This window comes from Peromyscus maniculatus, chromosome 20, assembly GCF_049852395.1.
Source record: "Peromyscus maniculatus bairdii isolate BWxNUB_F1_BW_parent chromosome 20, HU_Pman_BW_mat_3.1, whole genome shotgun sequence".
Taxonomy (NCBI): Eukaryota; Metazoa; Chordata; class Mammalia; order Rodentia; family Cricetidae; genus Peromyscus; species Peromyscus maniculatus.
Window position 1 is genome coordinate 35,833,122 of NC_134871.1, and position 26,170 is coordinate 35,859,291.

The 26,170-nt window shown below is 41.8% G+C and overlaps 1 protein-coding gene across 3 annotated transcripts in view; it reads right to left on the reverse strand.

Moving 5' to 3' along the window:
- Window positions 1–26,170, reverse strand: part of Kcnq3 (potassium voltage-gated channel subfamily Q member 3) — a 297,862-nt gene that overhangs the window by 205,611 nt on the left and 66,081 nt on the right. The window lies entirely within an intron of this gene.

Sequence of the window (26,170 nt, forward strand, 5' to 3'; positions counted from 1 at the left end):
CAGCAGAAAGACACCATAAAAATTAAAAGTTCTAAACTTTCAAGGAATAGAGCATCAATCATTAGTTCTTAGGAGTGTTGGGGATCAAGAATTCTCTGATCCATTTTGAGAATCCTGTACATGTTGAAAAAGGGAACAAATAAATTTAAAAAAAAGAAATATTACCTCAAATTCTTATAGAAACAAAATTCTTCAGTAAAAGACTAGTATAAGAATCTAGTAGCTGAGGGAAAGAACATAGCTTGTCTTGGCCAAGTAGAATATCATATCTGACAATGGACCACCAGAGCTTATATCAGGAGCATGGAAGAGCCCAACAGGAGAAAGGCTTTGTGACTTTGAAGCCAGCATGGTCTACATGAGTTCCAGGACAGCCACATAGTGAGATGCTTTCTCAACAACAACAACAAGAGCAGATTGCTTTCTCCTGCAACTCCCCCCCCCACCCCGCAAAAAAGTATGAAACTTTGAAAGAAGAGGAGACAGTGAATTTTAAGGGAAGTGACAATTTGGGAAACATTCATAACAAGTGTGAAAGTAATGAGATGCTTGTCATGAAGAGTGTAGTGGTTAGGAAAGAAGAAGCAAAGAGGTCATACAAGAAACGTTTTCAAGGTCATTGGAAATAACAAATTGGAAACTACACCAGCAATGTGATGAAGCTTTTTCATCAAATTAGCCCAGTTTTGAAAAAAAAAAGTGAATGGGGTAAACTTTCTGGGAGACAGGCAACTCCACTATTCTGCAAAATCACAATGGATTTGAAAACGTTCAAAAGCAATTTTGTAATAAGTTTAAAATATACAAGTATTGCATCTTGGCCCTATGATTCCACTTCTAATATACTCTGGAGAAAGGAACTTAAGTGCATGGGAGGACATCAGGACAGAGAATATTTACTCTGGTTCCAAAGCAGAAAGAGGCTAGGAGTGGGTGCATCTCAGTGGCAGAAAAATTAACTTAGCATAGGAGACGTCCTTGGTTCCATGCACACTAGCAGTTCACACAGACACACACATGTATGCACACAGGCAGGCACATGCATGTACATACACATGCATAGGTACACACATACACACACATAGGCACACACATTCATGCAAACACAAACATAAGGCAGGAGATATCTATAACCCCAACATCCGTGTACTGGCTAAAAGCATTCTATGCTTACTGGAAAACCTATTAGAAGCACGAACTTGAAAGAATTCACTACCAGAAAGTAGACAAGAGCTATACTTAAGAGACTAAGCCATGCTGTCCAACATACAACATGGCTCAAAATTTTAAAAGTAACAAAGAAGAAATGATGAAAAATAAACAATAATTTTCATTCACTCACTTCTTGATTGCTTTAAAATATACTGGCTATGCATCTAATGACCAGGCCTGGGTTCCAGGCATTGCCCAATAAAAGACAGGAGAGCAAGGGATAAGGTTCAATGGCAGAATCACTGCTAGCATGTGTGAAGCCTTAGGTTTGATCCCAGAGAAACAAAACAAAAAGAACAAATGCAAACAAGAGTCTTTTACTGAAACAATGTGTTTAATTTTTTAATTTATATATTTTTTTTGTATTCTATGTGCATGAGTGTTAGCCTGCATGCATGCATGTGCACCATATGTGTGTCTGGTGACTGCAGAAGTCAGAAAAGGGCATTTGGATCACCTGAGACTGAAGTTGGAGGTAGTTGTGAGCCACCCTATGGATGCTGGGGATGAAACCAGGTCCTCTGCAATAGCAACAAGTGTTCTTAACCACTGAGCATTGCTCCGGCCCCATAATGTGGTTATTTTCTAATGATGAGGTTAATGGGAAGTGCAAAAGAATACCAGCAAACACTCATAAATTATTCTTTTCAAAAGATGTTCCTGTGAAAAATTCATATCAATTAAAGAGAGGGAGAGGGAGAACATGAAAACTTAATGTCTACCTCATGTTGTATACAGAATCACTCCCAACTTAATGGTAGGCTTCAATATGAAAGAAAACAATGAAACTTCTAGAAAAAAAATAATTGACAAATCTCCAGGGCTTTCTTGTGAAGAATGTGATTTATATTATTCATTCCACTTCATTAAAAATAAGAATCCTTGTCCATAAAACAAAGCAATAACAACAAAAGCATCAAGAGAGAAAAACCACAGAGCGAGAAAAATTATTTGGTACACATACAATTATTAATAAAAGGCTTTTACTCAGAATGTATGAGAAAAACACAGGCAATCTAATGGAAGAGTAATGTCAAACCTGGAGTACCTACTTTGCAAAAGAGGATCTCCAATGGCTTTTATCCAAATGAAAAGCAAGCAACCTCGAAAGCCACTAGGGAAATGCAAATTCAACCCACAAGATAGTTCCACACACCCACCAGAATGGCTAAAATTAAAATGACTGGCGATAGGAATGGTTGGTGAGATGTGGTGGGGACAGAACTATCAAATACATTTGATAGCAGTAGGAACCACATTGGAAAACATACAGATATTTTGTACTGTATTTGAAGATAAACATACCCTTCACCCAAAATTTTTGCTAAGTATAAACATTGTAAAAAAAAAATACATATATACACCAAAAAAACAAAAAACAAAAAACAAAAAACAAAAAAACATACCCCTGATTTCTAGCTACCTTATCTAAAATACTCCAATGTAAGAATCTGTCCAAATGTCCACCCACGGTGATTGACAATCTTTCTGGTCATGCAACAGAATTCTACACAGCAATAAAACACACAGGCTGAAGCATATGGTTTAACACTATGAGCACAGGGCTAGACACAAAATAGCTCAGTCTAGACGGCTTTAGTGCTATAAATTCCTGAGCCAACAAGGACCAAGCACAAGCTGCAGGGAGAATCCTTGGGTGGAAAAGTAGTAGAGTGGTTAGCGTGGGATCAGGATGATATGGCTGTGTTGGGCAAACCAAGCCCTGAATGGTTGGGGTGCTCTGCCACAATTTTGTCCTTTACCACAATTCATCTGTACATTGATATTATGAACTTTTTACTGTCCTACTTCACAATAAAATCAGTCATTAAATAAATATAAAAAGGTCCAACAAGATAACGGCTCAGTGGGTAAGTTTTTGCTACCAAGCCTGATGTTCTGAGTTCGATCCCAGGACTCACATTGTGAAAGGGGAGAACTAATTTCTATGAGCTACTGTCTGACCTTCACAGATATGCCATGGCTTATGCACAGGTGCACATTAACACACATATAATAATAATAATAATAATAATAATAATAATAATAAATGTAATAAATAAAAGAAACACAACAAAATGCCTTGACCTCATCCCTCCAGAGAAATCAGAATCTCTTCAGGGACGGGGTGTTACCTGAGCTTTGAAAACACTTTCCAGGTGACTCTTGTGCATTTTAAGATCTGGGAAGTATGGGTGCCAAGTGTCAGAGGAATCAGAACCTGCAGGCCAGAACTTCAAGAGAGCCACCACGTGGCTTGGCCTCTGGAACTCTGGGCATGTCTCTATGCTTCACTTCCTTGTGTAAAATGGGTGCAAAAATCTGTTGAGGTTCTAAGGAATGCATAGGCCACTGAACAGGATGCAATGCCTTAACATTCAAGTGGCCAAAACACTCTCTGGCACACTTTTAAGGATAAGGAAGCTTTATATAAGTGACTAGATGAGGTCAACATAATTCCCTTTATTGGCATTTCCACATAACATTCCTATTAAATATCTGATTTCCACAACCTAATAGCAGCCACAAAATGCTCCACAGTTGTGGGAAAGGTTATCTTTTGGGTCTGGAAAAGTGTGGATGGATACACTCAAAAAGTAGACAGATGTCATTTGGAATCCTGGAAGCTGTGGGACTCAGTGGGCTGGATCATGTGGGATACACACTACACTGCAGAGTCTACAGCGTTTAATTCAGCATATTCCCCAGAAACAAAACCCAGGCCCTTCTTGTGTTGATTCTGCCGGGGTCTGAAAATGGGCAGCATGCTTCTCTAGACTAAGGCTTATTGGTTCTGCAGGCCGGAGGCTACCCTACGGTTGACTCACACTTGTAATCACAGCATTCAAAAGACTGAGCTAGGACTTCCACAAGATGGAGGTCTGTCTGTGTTACGCGTAATGAACTGTAGTCAAGCCAGGGCTCCAGGGTGAGAACTTGTCTCAAATAAATAATAGCAAAACCAAAACTGTCTCCAGAGATGTCATCAAAAGGCTACACTTTAAACTTTCTTCTTGCCCATTTCTGGCCCCTTGGCTGTCTGAGTCACACATCTTTGTAGACTCAGCATCTGTAGCTATGTATGGAGAGTCGAGGACAGCTATTGCCACTGTCCAGAGGTGTTGAGGTGGTGGAGCCAAGAAGAGAGAGGTCTGCCAAACCATTAACACACTGTTTGCACCTAGATAAAAACTGCTTGATGATTCCATGCCCAGAAGATAGCTCGGGGAAAAAATAGATAAATTACATCCTGCTGACAGATTTGTACCTCAGGACTCTCTGCAGCCAATACAACATCCCCCCTCCCCAATCACATGGACAGCCTGCACTTGGGTACACAGTGCTCAATGAAAGGGAGTCTAGAAAAATCTTCCCCCACTGGTCCACAGCCATCAGACAGACAGGGGAAAACATGTCCCACCCAACAGCAGCAGACTAAGAAACATCTGCTCTGATTTTTATCTTAGTTCTCTGTTCAGGATTCTGGTCCACATGTAGCCAGCATCCTGCATCACACAGTGTATGAGAAGCAGCCTTCTGCAGCCTCTGCTCACAGGGCCTAGGCAGCTTCTGCCTTGGTAACTGCCACCCACAAAGAGGGGGCGTGGAGAGTATGTTTTCTGGAGTCGGAGAAAGGCAAGCCATCCATCCTGACACTGCCCCAGATACACACTGTGACTCCGACACAGACACAGCAGGTGTCTGCAGCCTCATCTGCACCTGTAGGCTTGAACTCTGATTTGTGTGTGCCTCCTACCCTCTCATAAAACATCCTGGACTTTAATTACCCATGGCACCAAGCCTAAGCTTTTAATGCCACCAGCATCTGCTTCTCCTGGAGAAGGATGTAACGTCTCTGACCTACATTGAGTCACTTCTCAAGTCTAGAAGAAAAACCAGTCTTCGCCTTTTAGGTCAATTTGGTTGACTTTTCTTCAACAGAAACCCATTCAGATTTGCCTTTTGTTTGTCTTAGGGTTGAGACTTTCTAAAGAAGAACTTACCCTGTATATTGAGACCTTCAAAACATTGGCTTCTGACCACCAGCAAAGGTACATGGCCTCTCTGATCTCAACCATTAGCACTTAGCCACCTCTTTCTAACTGTCTGTACCACCCTAAGTTCCTTTCTGTTTCTAAAAGATGCCAGATTTGTTACTGCCCCTGGGCACCAACTGCATTGCTTCCTACCTGGAGGTTCTTACCCCACGTGCCTGCATATCTCACCCTTTCTCTACCTCAACACCACATCCAAATGCCTCCTCTGCACCTGCCTTGATTCAGACTGCTGCAAAATTACAACACCTCCTTCACCGTTCCTACTCTTACCCTGTGGCTACTCCATGATACTTTCCCCCTCATAACTTAAACGTTTAAAAGAATGGTTCTGTCTTGTTTGCTTGCTGTATTTTTCAAAAACACAAAACAAAAAATAGGTCTGGGGTTGGAGAAATGGCTCAGTGGGTAAAGTCTGAGAACAGGAGTTGGATCTCCAGCATCCACATAAGGGCTGAGAACGGCAGCATGCATCTTTAACTCCAACACTAGCGAGTATCGAAAAGGAGATCCCCAGAGTTCATGGACCAGCCAACCAGTGAGCATACTAATCAGTGGAGATTCTGTCTCAAAAGAATAAGGTGGTCCAGGCAAAAGACACAGATCTGACCTTAAAGGGAGTAAGAGATCATTTATTATGGAGCCAACTTTGAGTGACCATAGCCATCTGATAGCATGTATAGTGTTTCCACGAGAGGAGAATAAGGTCTCCTTAAATTAGTGTGTTTTTATCTGTTTATCAGGATGTGTGGCCTGATATGGATTGGACAAGGAATGGCTCTATAGGCAACTACAGAGAGCCAGAGAGAAATTGTAATAAGGCTATCTGATCAGCAACAGTCCAAACTCTATATAGCCATTGAAGTTTGGGCAATCAATCAGCCAAGGCAGACAGCTTCCTTCTAGAAATTATCTTTCTCTTTTACAGTGGAGAACAAGAAAGGAAGTCACTTCATGTCAACTTCTAGTCTCCATATGGTTAATCAAAGCAAGAACCTGCACCAAACCTGCACACACACACACACACACACACACACACATACACACACACCTCCACCAACAAAAAAGATTCTGTATATCAGTGTCTCCTACATGTAAAATCCACCATATTGACAATTTTCTAATTCCTTTCCACTTCTTAACCCCAGCATGAAGCAAATAGCAGGTACTTACCTGATCCCTCAACCATCACTGTTTCCCACCCTGCTCGCTTTGAAGCCTTCTGTCTTGGAAGAGTGAATGGCTTCACAGGCTGATCTCTGTCCAAACTGCATCTAAAGCAGAGGAAGCCTTTCCACAGTATCGATCCTCTTCCCCTCACTGTCCACCATCACCTTTATGTCTTCCCTCAGGTCCATCATAACCTGATATGGTACAAATGAGAAAGGCAGAGTAGGGGCTGGAGAGATGATGTAGTGGTTAAGAGCACTGGCTTCTCTTCCCGAGGTTCTGAGTTCAATTCCCAGCAACCGCATGGTGGCTCACAACCATCTATAACATGATCTGATGCCCTCTTCTGTCATGCAGGCATACATGTAAACAGAGCACTCATATGCATAAATAAATAAATCTTTGAAAAAAAAAAGGAGGCAGAGTAATGTTTTTGTTCATGATCCTAGTTTTCTCCTAATTATTTAAAATGGGAGCTGAGGACTTTGAGAAGAAGGAACAAAGGGCCTAAAAAGAAGGGCATGGGCAAGGCTTCACATCTCCACTTCAGCACCTCGATCCTGCCCTCGCAGTACAGAGGCTGCACCGGCAGGAGGTATTCCATAAAAACTTTCCAAACGGATGAGCTGAATGCCTGACCTGGCTGGCACCTGCTTGATGTCAAGCACCAGTTAAGCTGGAGCTTTGTATGTGTCATTTCATCCAGAGGACAACTTAAAAAGAGAAGCATTGTTTTCCCCAGTCACTCAGAAGTGGATGAAGAGTTGGGGGGGGGTGAGTGGGGGGAGGATGAGGTGAGACACTGCAGTTTGTCCTAAGCCATCTCTATGAGTGACAAAGTGAGGGTTGACTGGCACTTCTGTCAGGCTCCTGCTGCTTCCATCACTGGATGTCTTTTATTCTAGTTGTACCAACTTTGAAAACCCCCAAGTCATGTTGAGGCCCGCAGGTCTGATTCTTTATCACTCACATTCTGTATGGTCTTTCATTCAACTGTCCAGGCAGGTTTGCCTACTATCTGCTGCGCTTCCAGATGCAGCGTGATGCAACCTTTGTTCAGGTATGGGGTATATGCCAATACAAAGAAGCTAGAAGACCAGCAGGATAGTGATCACATTCCAGGCACCCCTCCACAGGCATGGAAAAGCCTGACATGACTCAGGGTCTGTCCTCAGGAGGAAAGGTAAGGACAATGATAATGAATGCAGTCTTCTATGTTCTAGGCATGACTCTGTGGCTAGGAGAGGTAGAAGGTAACCACCATTGATGGGAAATGCCAAGGAAAAGAGACCTCTAAGGACAGACAGTGGCTGTCCACCTTGGGATTCCAGAAAGGCTTTAGTAAAAGGTCATAATTACACCATGGACTTCTGGGAGATAGACCCCTGTGTTCCTTCCACCCTGTAGCTATGTAGATACTGAAAGCATAATTCAGCTTCTTCATGTATTGGTGCACAGCCATAAGAACAGTATAATTTCCCATTCCCCATTTGTTCTTAAAAAAATATAGTGGGTTTGTATATGTAAAGTGGTTGCCTGATCCATTTCAGGGAAATACAATTTGGCCAGAATGATCACACCTGTCTGTCCTCAAGGGGTTATGAGGGCTTCAGTATAGGTGATAAGGGCAAGGGATGAAGCTTATGGACTTCCCAGACCGTGAGGCTTCTGTTTATTGAATAGCCTAGAGTCGCAAAAGTCCACAGACTGAAGCATTTGCTTCTTTAACCAGAACTGACCACCAAGGATGAATTGTGGATACTGCCAAGAGCCAATTCAAGCATTCCTTGTTTGAGTGCACAGACAGGACAATAATGTAAATGGATGGTGCCTCATCAATGTTCCCTTCCAGACCCTGCTGGTTTCACTTTTTTTTTTTCTGGAACTTTCCATCCATACTGTGCCCTAATAGAGCCACCAGGGAGTCTAATACAAAAGAAAAGAGATGGCTGAGAGTCTGTTTTCACATAATGCAACTCAAATGAAAAAGGTTCCCAAGTCCACTCAGTGCATCTTCTGCTGCCATTAATAGTCTTGTTGGAACTCTCTAAGCAGCTCAGCTCAGAGAAATACATAAAACAGCAAACCAAGGGAAGCCATATGACCTTCCATCACACAGAAACAGGGCCTTTTGGTTCTGTGTCCTCCAAAAGAGGTGTGCTGGCTCTGAGGAAACATTTCCAGAGGATTTCACAACAGAAATACAACGATGATGTTCTTTTTCCTTTTTTAATTGAAAGTAGGTTCTCTCCTACAGTACATCCAAGCCATAGTTTCCCCTCTCTCCAATCCTCCCAGCTCCCCAATACCTTCCAGCTCCTCCAGATCCACTGTTGTCTTTTCAATCGTCGAGAATTTCTCAGCTCTAGCTGACCAGCATGGAGTATCCCAGAAAAGCAGTGGTTTTACTGTAGTTGTTCTGGTATTTTAGTAATTGTGGCTGATTCTTCAGTCCCAGCCAACCAGAACTACAGAATTTTAACTCAAAAATAGCAAACAGCCCTGAGAGAGCATTTAAATTTCCCTCTGAAATGTCACAAGCCAGGCCTCCATCATGTACCACCCTGAACATTTTTATCTTCCTAACTCCTATACAGCAATCCACTTTCTCAACATTCAGTTACTTTTCTAGCCCAAAGTTCCAAAGTCTTTCCAGAATCCTTCGAAAACACACAGTAAGGTCCCTCAGAGGAATACCCTACTCTTGGTACCATTTTCTGTACTAATTAGGGTTACTGTAGCTGTGATAAAATACCACGATCAAAAGCTTAAAACCCTTTCCTCAAAGGGTTGATTTGGCTTGCACTTCTACATGGCTGGTCATCATTGGAGGAAGTCAGGACAGGAACTTAAGAAGGGAGGAGCTAGTGGAGGTGTGCTACTTACTGAGACTTGCTCATCATAGCTTGCTCACCCTGCTTTCTTACGGAATAGAGGACGACTAGCCTAGGAATGGCCCCGCCCACAGTGGGCTGATCCTTCCAATCACTAATTAAGAAAATGTCCTACAGCAGTGGTTCTCAACCTTCCTAAAGAGCTGTGACCCTTTAATATAGTTCCTCATGTTGTGGTGACCCCCAACAATAAATTATTTTCACTGATACTTCATGACGGTAATTTTGCTACTGTTGCAAATCATAATGTAAATATCTGTGTTTTCTGATGGTCTTAGGTGACTCCTGTGAAACAGTCATTCAATCCTCAAAGGGGTTGTGACCCGCAGATTGAGAACCACTGCCACACAGGCTCACCAACAGTCTCATCTCATGGAGGCATTTTTCTTATTTGAGGTTCCCTCTTCTCAGATGACTGTACTTGTGTCAAACTGACACCAAGCTAGCCAGAAGCTGTGCTCCAGAGGTGACTAAGGCTGTAACTTGTGCTGGCAAACAAGAGTCACCCAGGTGGTGGAAAGCAGCTGTGATTTGACACCATATGGCAGGGTTGGAGTCCCGGAAGAGAACCCAAGAGAGGCTACTGGTGAAAAATGAAGCCCAGGTGCTGCAGAAGAGCAGAGCCAGGGGAAGTCCAAAAAACAGGCTTGTGTGCTGCAGAAGGCAGAGCCAGAGAAGTGATCCAGGGACCCTTGGTGAAGCCCAGAAGATCCTGAGTGAATCCAAGATAGCGGCGATTGAGCTATTTACACTGTTGGAGTTTGGTTTTTGCTTTGCCTAGACAGTGACTGTGCCCTGGTTTTTCCCTCTTGAAGTAAGATAATATTTATTTTTGACTTACAAGGACCCACGATTGAGAGATTTTGAATTGTTAAAGGGATTTTGGATCTTAAAAGAGAGTGGATTTTTAAAGGAGCTGAATTTTAAAGTGTTTGAATTTGTAAAGATCGTAGGGACTTTCTAAGTTTGTGAAATGTTTTATATTGTGATGTGGATGTTCATGTGTGATCTTGTGGTTGAACAAGAAAAGAAAAGTTGTGGCTTTACAGTGTTGTGTTTATGTGTCAAGCTGACAAAATGTCAATTTTCCTGATAGTTTTATGTCAACTTGATAGAAACTAAATTAGTGATGGATGGGGGAAGGCCCCAACCACTGTGGGTGGTTCCATCCCTGGGCTGGCGGTCCTGGCTTCTATAAAGAAAGCTGAGCAAGCCAGTAAGCAGCACTCTTCCATGGCCTCTGCATCAGCTCCTGCCTTCAGTTTCCTGCCCTGCTTGAGTTCCTGTCCTAATCCCCTGCAAGGGTAAACAGTGATGTGGAAGTGTAAGCCAAATAAACCCTGCCCTCCTCAATCTGCTTTTGGCCATGGTGTTTCATCTCAGCAATAGTAACCCTAACTAGGACAGGAGGCTTTGACTCACTAAACGCTTTGTGAGGCTGAGATAGATCTCATCTCAATTTGTACAGTGCTTGCCTAGCATGTGTGAACCCCTGAGTTCAATGCCCAGCACTATAAAAACAACAACAAAATGGGTATGGTGGCGCATTCCTGGAATCTAATCACTCAGGAGGAGCAGGTAAGAGGATAACAAGAACGTTAAGGTCATCCTTGGCTACACAGAGTGTTTGGGAGTAGTCTGGGCTACATGAACAACAACCAAAAGCATTTTAGAACTTCTGCAGTGGGTCTGGGCTTCCCTAGATGGTCTATCAGTGGCCTTCTCTCTATATGGTCTGAGCCTGAACCCTCACAGCTTTGGGAACTTAGGTAAACCACACAGGCAGTCCACCCCCCCAACCCCCCACGGGAATGCCATACCTCACCAAAGATGAGGAATGGAGAATTGTGCTGGCACAAGAGCTGGCTGCAAGCATTAGCAGTGAATAGAATAAGAGTCTGGTTTTCCTGATGCTGAGCCCACACACTCTGCATTGCACCAAGTCCTTCACCTGAACTGCATTCATTTCCTCTTCTACTAAGTAAGAGCTTACAACTCCTTCTCACTCAAGTTTTATGTCGCCCTGGTCTATAAGTATAGAGAATAGCTCCACAAATGAAACATTTCCTGATAACAAATCATGAAAAAAAAAAGATTTTAAATCAATTTTCTGGGACAGGTATAATTTTACCATTCATTGAAGATAGAAGCAAATTTACATGCTAATGAGATGAATGTGCTTGTTTGTCTAACACAATGCAACCTAAAAATACACTAATTTGATACTTAAATACTGAGGAATGCTGATAGGGAAATATTAAATTCTTTGTTTTCTATAATTAAAGCATTATGTTTCTATAAGCAAAAAAAAAAAAAAAAGAACTTTGTAAGCACAGTAAAATGCTGCAGGTCATAACACAGAGTAGTCTCAAATGTGTCTTTCCCGCAGTATTCAATGGTAACGCACCGTGTGTTAACATGTGCAGTGCAAAGTGGGCATGTTGTATGTCAGAGCCAAGGCTAAGGGCTGGGGTATTTGCTCACTGAGTAAAGTGTTTGTTCTGCAGGAACAAGGGTCTGGTTCAGATGCCCAGCACTCATGTAAAAAGCTAGCCGTAGCTTGTGTGCCTGTAATGGAAGGAGTGTAGAGTTCAACAGGCAGACCCAGTAGTCTCACTAGCTAGCCTGTCTAGATTCATTGAGAGTCTGTCTCAAAAATAAAAAATAAAATAAGGTCTAGAACGTTAAAGGGAAATACCCAAAGTCAACCCCTGGTCTCCAAAAGTGCATGAATGGTATGAAACTAATACACACACACACACACACACACACACACACACACACACACACACACACGAATCAAGGCTGCAGTGACTTTGTGTAAGTCAGTGTGAGCAGTGAGCACTGCTAAGAACTCTTGCATTCATTTACACATTTGCCTTTGAATTAAATTTGGTCACTGATGCTGATTCATCATGAACCCCATATTTGGTTATTCAAATTCAGGTATGTGGCCCAGACAGGTAGTTTAAGAAGCCTTTCGATTAGATGAAACCAACTGGTATCTGCTCTAGGATGGCTATGTAGTCTGAAGGAGATGGTCCAGAGTGATCCTCGGCACAGGTCATCAACACAGTCTTGATTTCTAAGCAGGATAATCTGCTTTGGTCTTTGGTCTTTAATCTTCTGAGTGGCTCAGGATTTGCCCCATTTTACAGAGTGGATAACAGACACTGTGGGGGGTCTCTCTTGGTTCTGTTTCCATAGAAACCAACATCTAAGCCATGCTGCACACTGAGCAGGGGTTTTCTGCCACCTACAATATATCTGCGTAGAAAGCAAACTCACATGGAGGGAAGTTTCCACTCACACTGAAGGAGTAAAACAAGAAGGAAATGTCAACTTCACAAAGCCACATAGGTAGTGAAAACCAGCTAAGGCAGCTACCCTTGTTATTGTCACGAAGAGGCTTCTTCATCTTTACATTGTCAAAGCTAGTCTCTGATTTGGGAAAGTGAGCACACTCCCAACCTCAGGAAATACAAAGGAGGAGACAGAAAGAATAGTGATGGGTAGGGCCTAAGGCAACCCAAGGACCCGTACTCCACAGGATATATCATCCCCTGGAGAATCAAGTAAAGTCTTTGTGGGAGCTGCGGGGAAACGATCTGCAGATGTTACTGAGATCATGCAACAGTTGATTATGGAAGAACTTGTCTGGGTGAGCCAGCCCTGATCATGAGATCCAATTAAAGGCAGAGAGAGGTCACAAAAGTAGAAGCCAAAAGACTGGGGATAGCTGTATGAGATGGTCTAAATCAGGGATCTTGTCCAAGAAGACAGATGTGAAAGAAAAGAAAGTAGAGAAGGATGGAGAAAGTGTGTGTGTGTGTGTGTGTGTGTGTGTGTGTGTGTGTGTGTGTGTGTAAAATCTATGCAAGTAAGGGAGCACGTGCCCTCTGTTGGTGGTGCCACTAATTTGTCCAGTTGGGTTTCTCATTATTGCATCTTTCTTATACAACCCTACAGCCTAAGTCTAATGGTGGTATGGCAGACTGAAATATCATTTAACCAAATTACTACTTCTGACTTCATTACTCAGATAAGTGGAGCTGGGTCCACTGGATCCATGCACTCTTGCCTCACATGACCATCACTTCTATCTGGACCTATCTAAGTTCTCAATTTCAGTGCACTAGAGGCTGGGAGCCCTGGACAAGAGGTTCCCCCTCTCTGGACCTCAGTTGCTTCTTTCCTGTTTCACTATTCTGAATAAAATTATGCCACACAAGATAGGGATGGAGAGCTCATAAAATCCCATATACAGTCATGCTGGGTGCAAAGCTGATGTTCAGGAAATGCTCTGATTTATGATCATGATCCTAAGGGACCAACAGATTCACTTTCAATTAGGATGGGTTTTCATGAAGTGGTGCTCAATAGGGGCTCATGAACAAGAGATTATTTGTCACAGTTCATTGGATATTTAGTACAAAATATTAAATTCTGTTACCAATAAAATATATTAAAGTAATAATAAGGAAAATAATAATAGGTTAAAATAAGTCCCATATGATCAAGGGTGCATACAAAATCCAAGCATGTTACCTTATTCCACCTTCAGAAACTTATTCTTCTCATGCTCAGCTAAGAGTCAACTACACATCTACCTCTCCATCTGTCTGCCTCTCTGCTTATCTGTCTAGGTATCTATCTATGTGATTGGATCTCAAAAAAAAATAAGATTGTTATTTAAGGAAAAGTAGGCATACTGTGAAAACAGAAAAACTCATCAAATTCACCCATGCAAAAAATCCCTCACAGCTCTGTGCATGCTTATATTTCAGCAATCACACAGATAAGCAGGTAACCAGCAGACTCAAAGGCACAAACTTTGAGAATCAGAACTCTAGCAAACTTCACAGAGATCTAGAAGATCATGAAGTTTCAAGAGAACTTTTATTTTTAATGAAATCAAGCACAACCCCCAGTTTCCACTCTCCTTGAGCAGCTCTTAAGGGGCCAGGGGCCAGGAGTAATGGGATTCGGACATCTCAAGCTCCTATCACTTCGTCAAATTAATTTCTATCTTTCATGTGTCCCAAAATTTTGGAATCTCTTGCTTTTATGTTTTATGCTACATATTTTTTTTGAAAATGTTAGAATCAAACAGAATTAGAAGAAATCGACTTGTAGCAGCTTTTATTTTGTAAATGGCATTTTGTAAAATGGTTTGTTCATTATTCACATTTTCTAAATTTTCTGTGTACTTTCCTGTGTCAAAAAAAGGAATCAATTGTCAGAATCTCATTTGGGGGTGCCCCAAGAACTCAGCTTTTTTGGTAAAGGTTGCTTGCATAAGCCTTTCCCCCTATTAAAATGCTATTTTAACTTTTCTGGAAATGCATGAGGAGTCTAACTCATCACAGGTTAAGCAGCTGGATGCAGAGAGACAGGCAGAGATAGGATGACGGTAAAAGTGTTAGAGTGGGAGAGATGGAGGAGTGGAGAGCTGGGAAGGGGAAGGAAATGGGCAGATGTGCAAAAAGAAAAAAAAAAGCAAGCAGCACATGATATTGAGTGCCTGAGACACTGGATGGGCTTTCTCGGTACCCAAGTAATGCTGCTATATGCCCAGAGCAAAGAGAAGTTGAACTTCAAGGTGCAGGGCCCCAGACAGTGCTTCAAGCCAGGTCAGCTTAGACATCCACCAATAAAATGTGAAAACGGCTTCAGTTCCATATCGTGGGAGATGGCTCCCAGAGCCATGGAAACACATGCCAGCGACACAACTAAGATGTACATGCAATGTCATCATCCACTCAGATAGCATCTTGGAAGGCAAGAGAATCGCACCAATCTACTTCACAGATTTGTGTTGAAATAAAAACTCTGGGAGCCCACAAGAGTAGATGGACTTCAGCTTTCTGGAACAGTGTTTCTTTTAGCACACTTGACAGTGCCTGCAGCTCTCACAGGAAGCAGGGAAGTCAGAAAGCTGATGGCCTGTTAGGAGGAAGCTTCACCCACTGTCTAGTTCCTCTAAGCCCTAGCCATGCTGACCTTAGCAGATGTTTTATATCTGAAATCAAGGGAGGTAAAATAAAAGAGGAAAGTGTGTGGGAGTGGGGTGGGAAATGTGATGTCTCAAACCTACAGTTTTTGTAACCTCTTACATTGTCAAAACTGTGAAGCACAAGGACCTTCTAAATTGCTAGGGGATCTTTATTGGCACCCTCATCATAGCAATCACAACTCACTGTCACACTTGCGAGGTGGCCCTTCTTTGGTGAGACACTCCAAATCAGAGCCATTCTACTCACCCTCTGGATCCAAGTGACTCACCCAGTTCTCTTCTCAACACAGAAGCCAGGAACTTCTCAAGCCCATGTTAGCTTCTGTCAGTCCACAAGGCTCCAGGAATGCAAGTCTCCCAGAATCCAGGTCAAGGCCTGTGTAGCTCTGAGACCTGGGCAACTTGGGTTCCTGACAGTCTCTTGTGTCTCTGACATCATAGCAGACTCCATGATATCACCATTTGGCCCCTGCTATCATCCCAGAGCAATCTAATTCTTCCTCGACACACCTCTTTTGTGGATCTCAAAGGGATGATGGGAAAAGAACCAGACAATCAGATCCCATTTCCCCATCCCACACATCCTGGCTCCTCTGTGTTTTGCAGGCTCTACAATGGGTCCTAGATAAGGAACTTCCCTAAGCTTAGGCCCCGTAGCTTGTGAGTGGGGAGCACTAACAGAGAACTAATTATATATATTCTTGATAGTGCTACAGGAGTAACTAAGTCCATATCAGCTACCATCACTGTAAATGAAGCTTAATATTAAAATACAACCCCCTACACAGCATGACCAACTCCATATTTAGCTTTGCTGAACTTCAGAGTTTCCTCTCTGGACAGTTAACCTATTCTAGCCTATCTATTGAGTAGTTGCACATGCACATCAGTAGTTGCACATGGACAAACTAGTTACAAGAACAGTCTGGGGAAATATGATCTTTGAGTAAAGTAATCTATTGTGATTGAGATTTGTAAAGGTGAAAAATATTTTTGTGCCTAGAAGCTTAAGATCAGATATGTATCACGTGGTCATTACTAACCCTGACCATACCTTCAAGAACACATCTATTAGTCAGTGGTTTCTGAACCTCTATATAAATGGCTAAAAGCAACTTTCTGAAAAGGGGATCTCCCATCCTCTCATGAGCTAGATGGTTGCTTAGTAGAGTTCCTTCTCCATGGACTGGCTTCTACCATGGAATACAGAGCACAAAGCAAGCCTCTTTGAAGTAACACAATGTACCCCAGTCCAACCACCACTATCTCTCACCTGAAGCCCTTAGGAAATCCCAGTGGTACTCTAGCTTCTATTTTATCCCTTATTTACAACCCTGTCTTCACCAGGAATCAGTGTGAGCAAGCCACTAGAATCCAATGAAAGACAAGTTCATTGTCCCAGTGGCTTCCCATTGTTCTCACAATACAACCCATGGCTCTGCACAATCAGTAGCTCCTTTGGTCTCATCCCATATCACACTTATGCTCTGCCACCCAGGACCAGATCTTCTGTTCTTCCACAAGCCTTTCCTATCTATAACCTTCTTGCCTCAGGACCATTCTTTGCACTGACTATTCTCTCTACCCACAAAGATAACTGACTCTGAGTCATAAGATTGGTCCAAATGTCACCTCATCAGACAGTCCATGCCATATGCCAAGTTGTGACAGCAAGCCCAAACTGGACTTTGTAAAACTAGAGCAGGGAGGCTACAGATCAGGTTGATGATAAGGTAGACCAGTAGAACAATCCTGCAAAGGGAAAGGACAAATCTACATTTCACGATCTACCTCACCTTGTGCTGGGAACCAGAGCTGCACATGTGAACATCAAGCCATGAACTTCAGAGTCCAAGCTGTGGGAATCCTATAGCCAGCAGTATTCAGGAAAGCACACAGGGAAGGCTCAATTTCATAAATAGGGAATATTAAACCCTAGCACTGGTAAACTTGAATCAAAGTGAATACTAATAACCGCAACAAATACACCTGTAAAGGAAGCCATATTGAGCGTCCACTTGACATAGCACCCTGAGATGTATGGAACCTATGCCTCATGCTGTTACTACCCTGAGGTTGGGAAGAGCAGTAACTGGTCAGGAGCAGATAAACAAGTAGCTGGGAGTATTCAAACTCTGAAACCTTCAGTATAATGCATGTGTTGAGAAAGAAACCCAATTTTCCCAGAGTCACTAGAACCAAAGTAAATCCCTTTGTGCCTGTTTTCCTGCTTGTGAACACATGGCTGAGGGCAATCTTGTGAGTGAGTTGGGAAACAGTCACAGGTTCAAAAATGTCCACCCTGGAGATGACTCTGTCTGGAAATGCCCGTTGCCCAGAGGGTATGAGCATGAGTGTAGGTACAAGAAGGCACGTATCAGTGACTTGTCAAGGATAGTGCTAGCTATGGCTGGCATCCTGGTTTGTCCCTCACAGCCTCATTGTGCTTTAACATTTGCTTTTCAGTTGGTGGCACTGTTTGGGGAGGTTGTAAAACTAATAGGAAGCATTGCACGAAGTGGGTCATTGTTGGGGGGTCTGGTCTTGAGGGTTACGGCTCAGGATTTTTTTTTAAAGGGAGAACTATTTTCCACATGCTGCTAAAGTTGTAACAAGCCATACTACAAGCTCCCACTGTCATGCCTTGCTTGCCATGATGGGCTGATATTCCTCTAAGTTACTCCAGTTAGGTCACAGCATTATAGAAGTATAAGTGGGATGGTCCATTCATTTTCTTGTTTTGTCCTATGTACTGTTGAATGCTAACTATTTCATGTCTTAATGAGAACAGACAGATAATTGGCTCTCATGGCCAGGCCACTCCATTTACTTCACTGAGTCTCGTGGTAAATAACTTATTTCCAGTGAGCAAATAGACTAATGGTGTTCTCTCATTCTCTTTCTTATAAAACACAAACCTTAGTTAAATGAAATCTGCCAGCACATTCTAACTCAGAGAAGCACTAATGACTGTTACTATGAGGTAAAACCTTTCACATGTGTCCAGCAGAGCTCAGAGTGACCTAATAGCTTGTTTACTAATACTCTCCTTGGGCCAATTGAAGGCTTTGTATGCAGCTTCATTTCTAATAGGTGGAATAAAGCAGGGTGGGGGTGGGAGTTAAGGTAGTGAAACTATTTCCTATACAGCTATAATGGTAAACACACGACATCATGAATTTTCCTAATCTCTTATAACTGATGATCCAACACAGAGTAAACCATCTTCAGTGAATGCTAATATACTGATACTGGCTCATCATTTATAACAAATGTGCTACCCTAAGACAAGATGATAATAATAGAGGAAATTGTGTGTGGAGGAGGAAGTGGTATATGAGAACTCTGATTTCTGTTTAATGTTTCACCTTTCTTTAAAACTACATTGCAAGATAAAGTGTACTAATTTGAAAAAAAAATTTCAAAGCAAAAAAAAAAAAAGAATAAAAAAGGTATCTAAATGAAGACCCATCTCAAAGTCACTTGTAACTTAGAGTGTCCTATAGCTCTCTGGAAGCCCTTGAGCCTAGCTGTTCCAGTGGTTGCTCTGAGCCAATCCCTCCCCCTGTAGCTGGACAATCTCTAGAAAGCAACCAGAAAAGGAATGCTTAGAAAGTCAGTGATAATGGACAGACAGAAGAGCCCCACATCTTCACAGGAAGGTGGGATTCTACCATCTGAGGAAGCTCCTTTGATACCACAAGCTCCTCTCTTCCTTTTCCATGGCCAAGACCTAGAATAGTCTTCTGATGGTCCAAGTAATATGGGTACAGTCATTAATGACTGAAGCAACATACAGTATTTCCTGTGCAGGTAATTACAGAGGTGGTTAAATTCACTTATCAACTGATCTTAGGGGATTATCCTGAGGAACTGGTTGCATGTTATTAAATTAACTGAAAGACCCTAACAGCAGAGGTATAGCTTCCCTGTCAAACAGGCAATCCCACTTTACATGGGGGCTCTCATGGCCACTTCAATAGACTTCATATTTGCCTGACCAGCCCCCAGTTAAAGAGACCATATCCCTGAAATGGATGGGTGGGTGGGTGGGCAGGCAGGCAGACTGACAGTTGGATGGACAGACAAGACGGACAGACAGACAGACAGACATATTTATCACTGACTTGAGTAGTAACCACATCTCCAGCTCCAGCACGAACATTCAGAAGGAAGAGAAAGGAAGAGGCTGAATATTCAACAAGCACTCTATGTAAGTCCCAGGAACATAATGTACAACAAGCATTGAGCCACAGAAGCTATATAAACACTTGGACATTGAACAATACATCTTAAATGAAGAGTGAGTCATTGACGAAATAAGGAGGAAATGTAAAAACTTCCCAGAATCAAATTAAAATGAGAGTACAATTTAACAGAACTCCTGGTATACATCTAAAACCGTTGTAAGAGGCCAGTTTATAGTTCTGAGTCCTTACAATTAACAAATCAGAAGGGTCTCAAGTAAATAACCTAATGATGCATCTCAGGTGAAAATAAGAACAAGCCGAACCTAAAAGCAGGTGATGGCAAGAAATAATAAAAATTATGGGAAAGTTACCAAAACAGAGAGTAAAATATGCACAGAATCAATTAAAGAGTTGGTTCTTAAAAACATTAATTTAAATGGTAAGCCCTTAGTCAATGTAACAACAAAAAGACAGAGAATTAGTAAGATTAATAAGAAAGGGGAAGACTCCAATGATACATAGAGAACCATTAGGAAATACTTTAAAAACTTGCAATCCATAAAACTAGAAGTTTAAAGGTCTGAGAATGGATGTTTAGAATATAATTAGGAGTTATGCCAGTTTAGTAAAATAGCAGTAGTATGTTTTTCTCTGTGATCCTTACCTCACTAGCCTTGGGTGTTTGGCTCGGTTTTCAGGACAAGGCATGATTTTCCTCCTGTTGAGTGGAACTTACGTCCAAATATAGAGCTGTTGGTTACTGCCGAGATGTAAGTGCCATTGTTGCGCCATCAGGATTATTATGTCATGTCCATTGCCCTTGTTGTTCTTAGGTTTTGCAACTAGTAGGACTTCTGGTTGCTTGGAAGCTTGAATAGCACCTTCTGGTACTGACACCTGCTCCTTGGGGAACTCAGATTCGCTGGGTCTTGTGTCTAAAGTGCATGCTGTCTTCAGCAATAGGGACTCACCTTCAACCTCTGGGAGGCAACCAAAGGCAATGGCAAGAGCCTCCATGGCTTGGAGAGTTTCTTGGACTACCCTGACCAAGCTCTGAAAATATTCCTCATGCTTGGTGCCAAAGTTTTTGTCAGATAACCTATGGTTCTTGGGGGAAGTATTTTCAGCCCAAGTAGGATAACCTCATTTAAACTATATATGTATATTATATAATTTAGGTAAAGAAATAATCACTTGATTGCTTATAGCTTTTTCAGACATCCTTGGTGTTGATTTACCTTCTTCCCCTTCTCCTTTTGTATTGACCTCCCTCTCCCTACTCAAGCAGTCTTCCTCAGTTTTACCCATTTTCCATTTCAAATCACTTGTATCTTTCTGTTCCTCTCTCTTGTGATCCTCTGTCATAATCCCTTTTTAATTTTTTGATGTTTCTGCAGTTATATACTCACATCTGAAGACTGCAGCTAGGAACCATAGATGAGAGAGTACATGTAATGCTTGCTTTTCTAGATCTGGGTGACCTCATTCAGTATAATATTTTCTAGTTCCACCAATTTACCTGCAAATATCATGATTTCATTTTTCTTTACAGCTGAATAGCATTCTATAGTGTATCTGTACCACAATTTTGTTATTCATTTATCAGTTGAAGGACATTTAGGTTGTTTCTACTTCCTGGTTATTGTAAATAGAGTGAAAATGCACATGGCTGAGCAAGTTATCTATGGAGTAGTCTAGTCCTTTGGACATATGCTGGGGAGTGGTATTGCTGGGTCATAGGGTAGATTTATTTTTGGCTTTTTGAGAGTTCTTCATACTGATTTCTAGAATAGCTGTTTGAAATCCCACCAACAGTGAACGAGGGTCCCCTTTTCCACACCTCCCCCAGCATTTGTTGTCCACTGTTTTATTGATCTTAGCCACTCCGGCTGGGGTAAGATGAACTCTCAAAGTTATTTTGAATTGCATTTCCTTAATTACTAAGAATAATAAACATTCTTTGAAATATTTCTCAGACACTTATTTCTTCTTTGGAGAAGAAACCTCATCTCTGTTCAGATCCCAAGCCCATTTTAAAATGGGTCCTTTGTTTTGTTTTGTTTTTCTTTGACTCTTTGTTTTTGAGTTCTTTAAATCTAAGTACAGCTCTCACCTCTCATTAAAGAAACCTCTCTTTGCAACAAGAAGAGGTCATTACAGAAAACCATAACCAGTCAAGACATAGAAAACAAGAGATCTTGGCATGCTCAGCCCCAAAAGAACTCCTGCAGTTATTCTCAGGAAAGTTCACAGAAGGGGGGGCAGAAAGATTGTAAAAACCAGAGGACCAGGAAAGCTGCTGTGAGGCAGTGCCTTCAAGCAGCGACATGAAAGCTTCACCTATGATACCACAACAACGACATGGTTGCCTAAATAAGACCTGACAAAGTACGACTCATCGACAAGGAGCTACAAGTAACTAAGGAATGCTGAGAAATGGAGGAATTATCTTGCCCAGGGATGAGTTCTCTAATTGTCTCTAATTGGCTATCCAATACCAAGGAGTCAGCCCTAAAATCGTATATATACAAGTAACACTAACTGGCCTGAGCAGGCTGTATTCATATATTTAGGTAGTTGTGTGTGTGTGTGTGTGTGTGTGTGTGTGTGTGTGTGTGTGTGTAAAACAAGAACAATTAAGACAGAGAAGTCATGATTTCCAGAGGAGTAAGGGGTATGTGTATGTATAGGATAGGTTGAAGTAAGAAAATAGAAGGGAGAAAACGTTGTGGTTGTATTTTATTTTTTTAATGTATTAAAATATTACAAAGTTTAAAAGAAATGGATAAATTTCAAGCTACATATGACCAACTAAAATTAATTCAAAAAGCTGTAAATAATTTAACCAAATCCATGACTAGCAGTAAGATGGAAGCAGTAATATTCTCCTGACAAAGAAAATCCTCGACCAGATAGGTCCATAGCTAAATTCTACCAAAACTTTTATAAAATAGAACTGACTCCAGTAGTCCATGAACTGTATCATAGAATAGAAAGGCAAAGCACACTGTCAAATTCATTATTCAAAACCATTGCCATTACCCTGATACAAAAACCATATGAGAACACAACAAAAATAACATACACACACACAAACACACACACACCCTATAGATCAACTTCTCAATAGACACAGAAAAATTCTCATTTAAATAATCAAAAACTGAGTTCAAGAAAACATTAAGATCATATACTATAACCACATTGGTTTCATTACAGAGATGCAAAGTTGATTCATATGCATACATCAATAAATTTAACACGCCACATGAATAAAGTTAGAGACAGCAATCACATATAATCAGTGCCAAAAAGACCTGTACAAATTTCAACATCACTTCATGATAAAATACCATGAATAAACTAGGAATCAAAGGAGTTTAATGAAACCTAATAAAGGTTATCTACAACAAACCCATTGGTAATAGTATACCTAAATGAGGGAAAACTGAAGAAAGCATATTCTCTTCAATCAGAAACAAGACATGGGTGCCCACTTTCTGATCTTAATCTTAACTATCAGTTCCTGTCCTGATTATCCAGATGAGAGGAGGGAGATACCTAAGTGATCCACCATGAACACAGTTATCTGTGCTCTATCTGCACTAAAGTGGGCTTGAACACATGTCTGTAGGAGGGCAACACACGTTTCCTGCCTGTTAGGATTTGGGGAACATGAGACAGAATTCTGAAAGAAACGAGAACACTACATAAGGAGATGAAATGCATCCTCCAGTAATTTTCCATTCTTCAGAAATGTGCTTCAGACCTGGTCTTAGGCAAGACTTCAGAACATAGCCAGAGGAGAGAGATTAACTTCTGCTTGAAAATGTTGGAAGTGCTATGAAAAGGGAACAGGAACCCCCTCACAAGCTAGCAGTCTTCATGCCCAAGGAACTTTGTCAGCTCCATGAAATTTCCAGATCCACAAAGAACAGCTTTGAGATCAAGTCCTCTCACTCTGCATTAAAGCATCCAGCTGTTCAATGGCCTGAAAGATACAGCTTGTTTCCAGAAAGGGGACAAGACAGTGGCTAAGGCTCATTGACCCAACACCCAGTCAGTGAATCTGAAGCATGGCTGGCTGATGACTTTTCTACTCCATCCCATAACCCTAGCAAAGCATCCACTTGGTGTCAGGGGCTGTGCTGGCAGGCACCCACATGGGTTGCAAAGGTAAGCAGGTGGGGTGACTCTGGCAATTTGTAGCTTAGGGTGGAGTCTGACAAGATTAAACATGTCTGACTTTGTCAGTGCATGACTGACGAATGTAGGCTCAATCCTTTCTCCATTCCTTCAGTGTTTGTTCATTCAGGAAACGCTGTAGATTTGCTAACTGAGTACTGGAGTCCCTCACACTCAGAAGCATTAGGACATCCCAACGCAGACATAGAGCAGGACTCCAAAATGGTGGCGCGGAAGGTAAGGGAAGTGGGAAGCCCAGCAGTCAAATACAGTGTGACTCTAGAAACATTTTCCAAAAGCCTGTGGGTCAGGAAAGACAACACAAGCTGACATTCAGCTACAAACAGAAAACCAGTTCCAGGTGGATGGCCATGTATGGGGTGGGTTTTAATTTCTCTGTGCAAATGGTCATCATTGGCAAATTGGGAATAATAAGCCCATATTTTCCAATTGTGCATGACTCCAGTAAAAGTTAGAATTTCTAGTACACAATGGGATGCTGTTTCAAAACGTTTAGCCCCAGATACTGCCTGGATAAACATTAATTAGAATAAATGGTGGCCTGGGTGAGGGTGAGAGGTTAATAAGATAGAAAGGAAAATTTATGAGCTATTCACTTATGAAGTAAAAAAGAAAGGTGAGACACAATTTTGTTCCCCTTTCTTGTGACAAATGAACTATGAACTATAAGCTGGCTATGCAATCAGGAGGCTGAAACAGAAAAAATCAAGATCATACATCCAGTTTGAGGCAAGTCTAGATTATTCACACAGTGAGACCTTGTCTCATAAAAATTATTATTATTTGCATTTATTTGCTAGTTTTCTCATATATCTGACAAAATATTGTGCAAAAGCAACGTAAGCAATCAAGGAAGGCTATACTTTGGCTCAGGGTCTGCAGGAATTAAGGGAAGGCATGGGGGCAGGAAAAAGGGACGGCATGTCATACAGAATTATGTAGTCAGAAATTGGAGAGAGGAGTGCCAGTTGGTGGTCAATCTCTTTGCTCTTTTTTGCCTCTTCCAGCCAGTGAGTTGGTGCCACCCACATACAAAGCAGGCCATCTCTCTCAATTAAACATTTCTGGAAACAACCTTACTGATATCCCAGAGGTTTGCCTTCTAGATGATTCTAAATGCAGTCAAGCTGGCAATAAAGATTAACCATGACAGTGTATTTTTGACAGTGCATGACTGCCACCTCCCCTTCCCCAAATAATTGCCACAGTATTTGTAACTGGCTAGTTTTTTTATTTCAACTTGACGCAAGCTAGAGTCATCAGAGAGGAAGGAGCCTCAGTTGAGGAAATTCCTCCATGAGATCCAGCTGTAAAGGCATTTTCTCAATTAGTAATCAATGGGGGAGGGCCCAGCCCATTGTGCATGGTGCCATCCATGGGCTTGTTGGTGCTAGGTTCTATAAGAAAGCGACTGAGCAAGCCAGGGAAAGCAAGCCAGTAAGCAGCATCCCTCCACGGACTCTGAATCAGCTCCTGACTCCAATATCCTGCCCTAGTTGAGTTCCTATCCCGAGTCCCTTGTCCCTTTGGTGATGAACAGCAATATGGAAGTGTAAGCTGAATAAACCCTTTCCTCTAAGATTTGCTTTTTTTTTTTTTTTTTTTTTTTTTTTTTTTTTTTTTTTTTGGTCATGGTATTTCATTGAAGCAATAGAAACCTTAACTAAGATAGTACTGTAGTGAAATAAACTACCCATTTTACATCCCAGAGCAAAAACAGCTCTAATCTACTGATTTAGCACACACACACACAAATTCCTGAAAATGATGCACCATGGTAAGTGACAGTCCATGCCATCCATGCAGCCTTTCAAATTGTTTCTATTGTGAGTTAATCCTACTCTCTGTGCTCTTGAGGCGGGAAACATTTGCTCCCATCCTTCCAAATGAAGCCCATTGTATCTTCTCCTCACTCTGGATGGCAGAAGCTTGGAGCCAGATTAAACAGGATTTTCCCAAGTTAAACTGGATTCAGAACAAATCAATGTGTACCCCATTTGTTGCACCTAAGAACTGGACCCAGCTTTGGATAGGCTTCAGTTCCATTCCAGAATCAGGATAGCAGTTATTGTTAGTTTCTGGGCTTTCCTGGATCTGTTTCTCTCTTCCTCTGGCCCTATCTGGAGCTATTCCTTTTCCTAGGACCACTGCGATCCCAGGTCTGTATGATAAATAAGAACACCACGAGGAAAGCCTTGGTGTCCTGTCTGACTCCCATCCCAGCTCCTAGGCCAGTAGCTCACACTTCCATTGTTTTTAGTAGCTAGAAAGACCATAAACATTCCATTTTCTGGGCACCACCTCCAGAGAGTCTAATCCAGAAAGCTGTTTAACCTGAGAAGTTCTATGAAACAGGTAGCATCCATTGCAGGATGATGGCAGGAGTTGCCAATGCACACAGGATGAATGGTAAACTACCAAAAATCA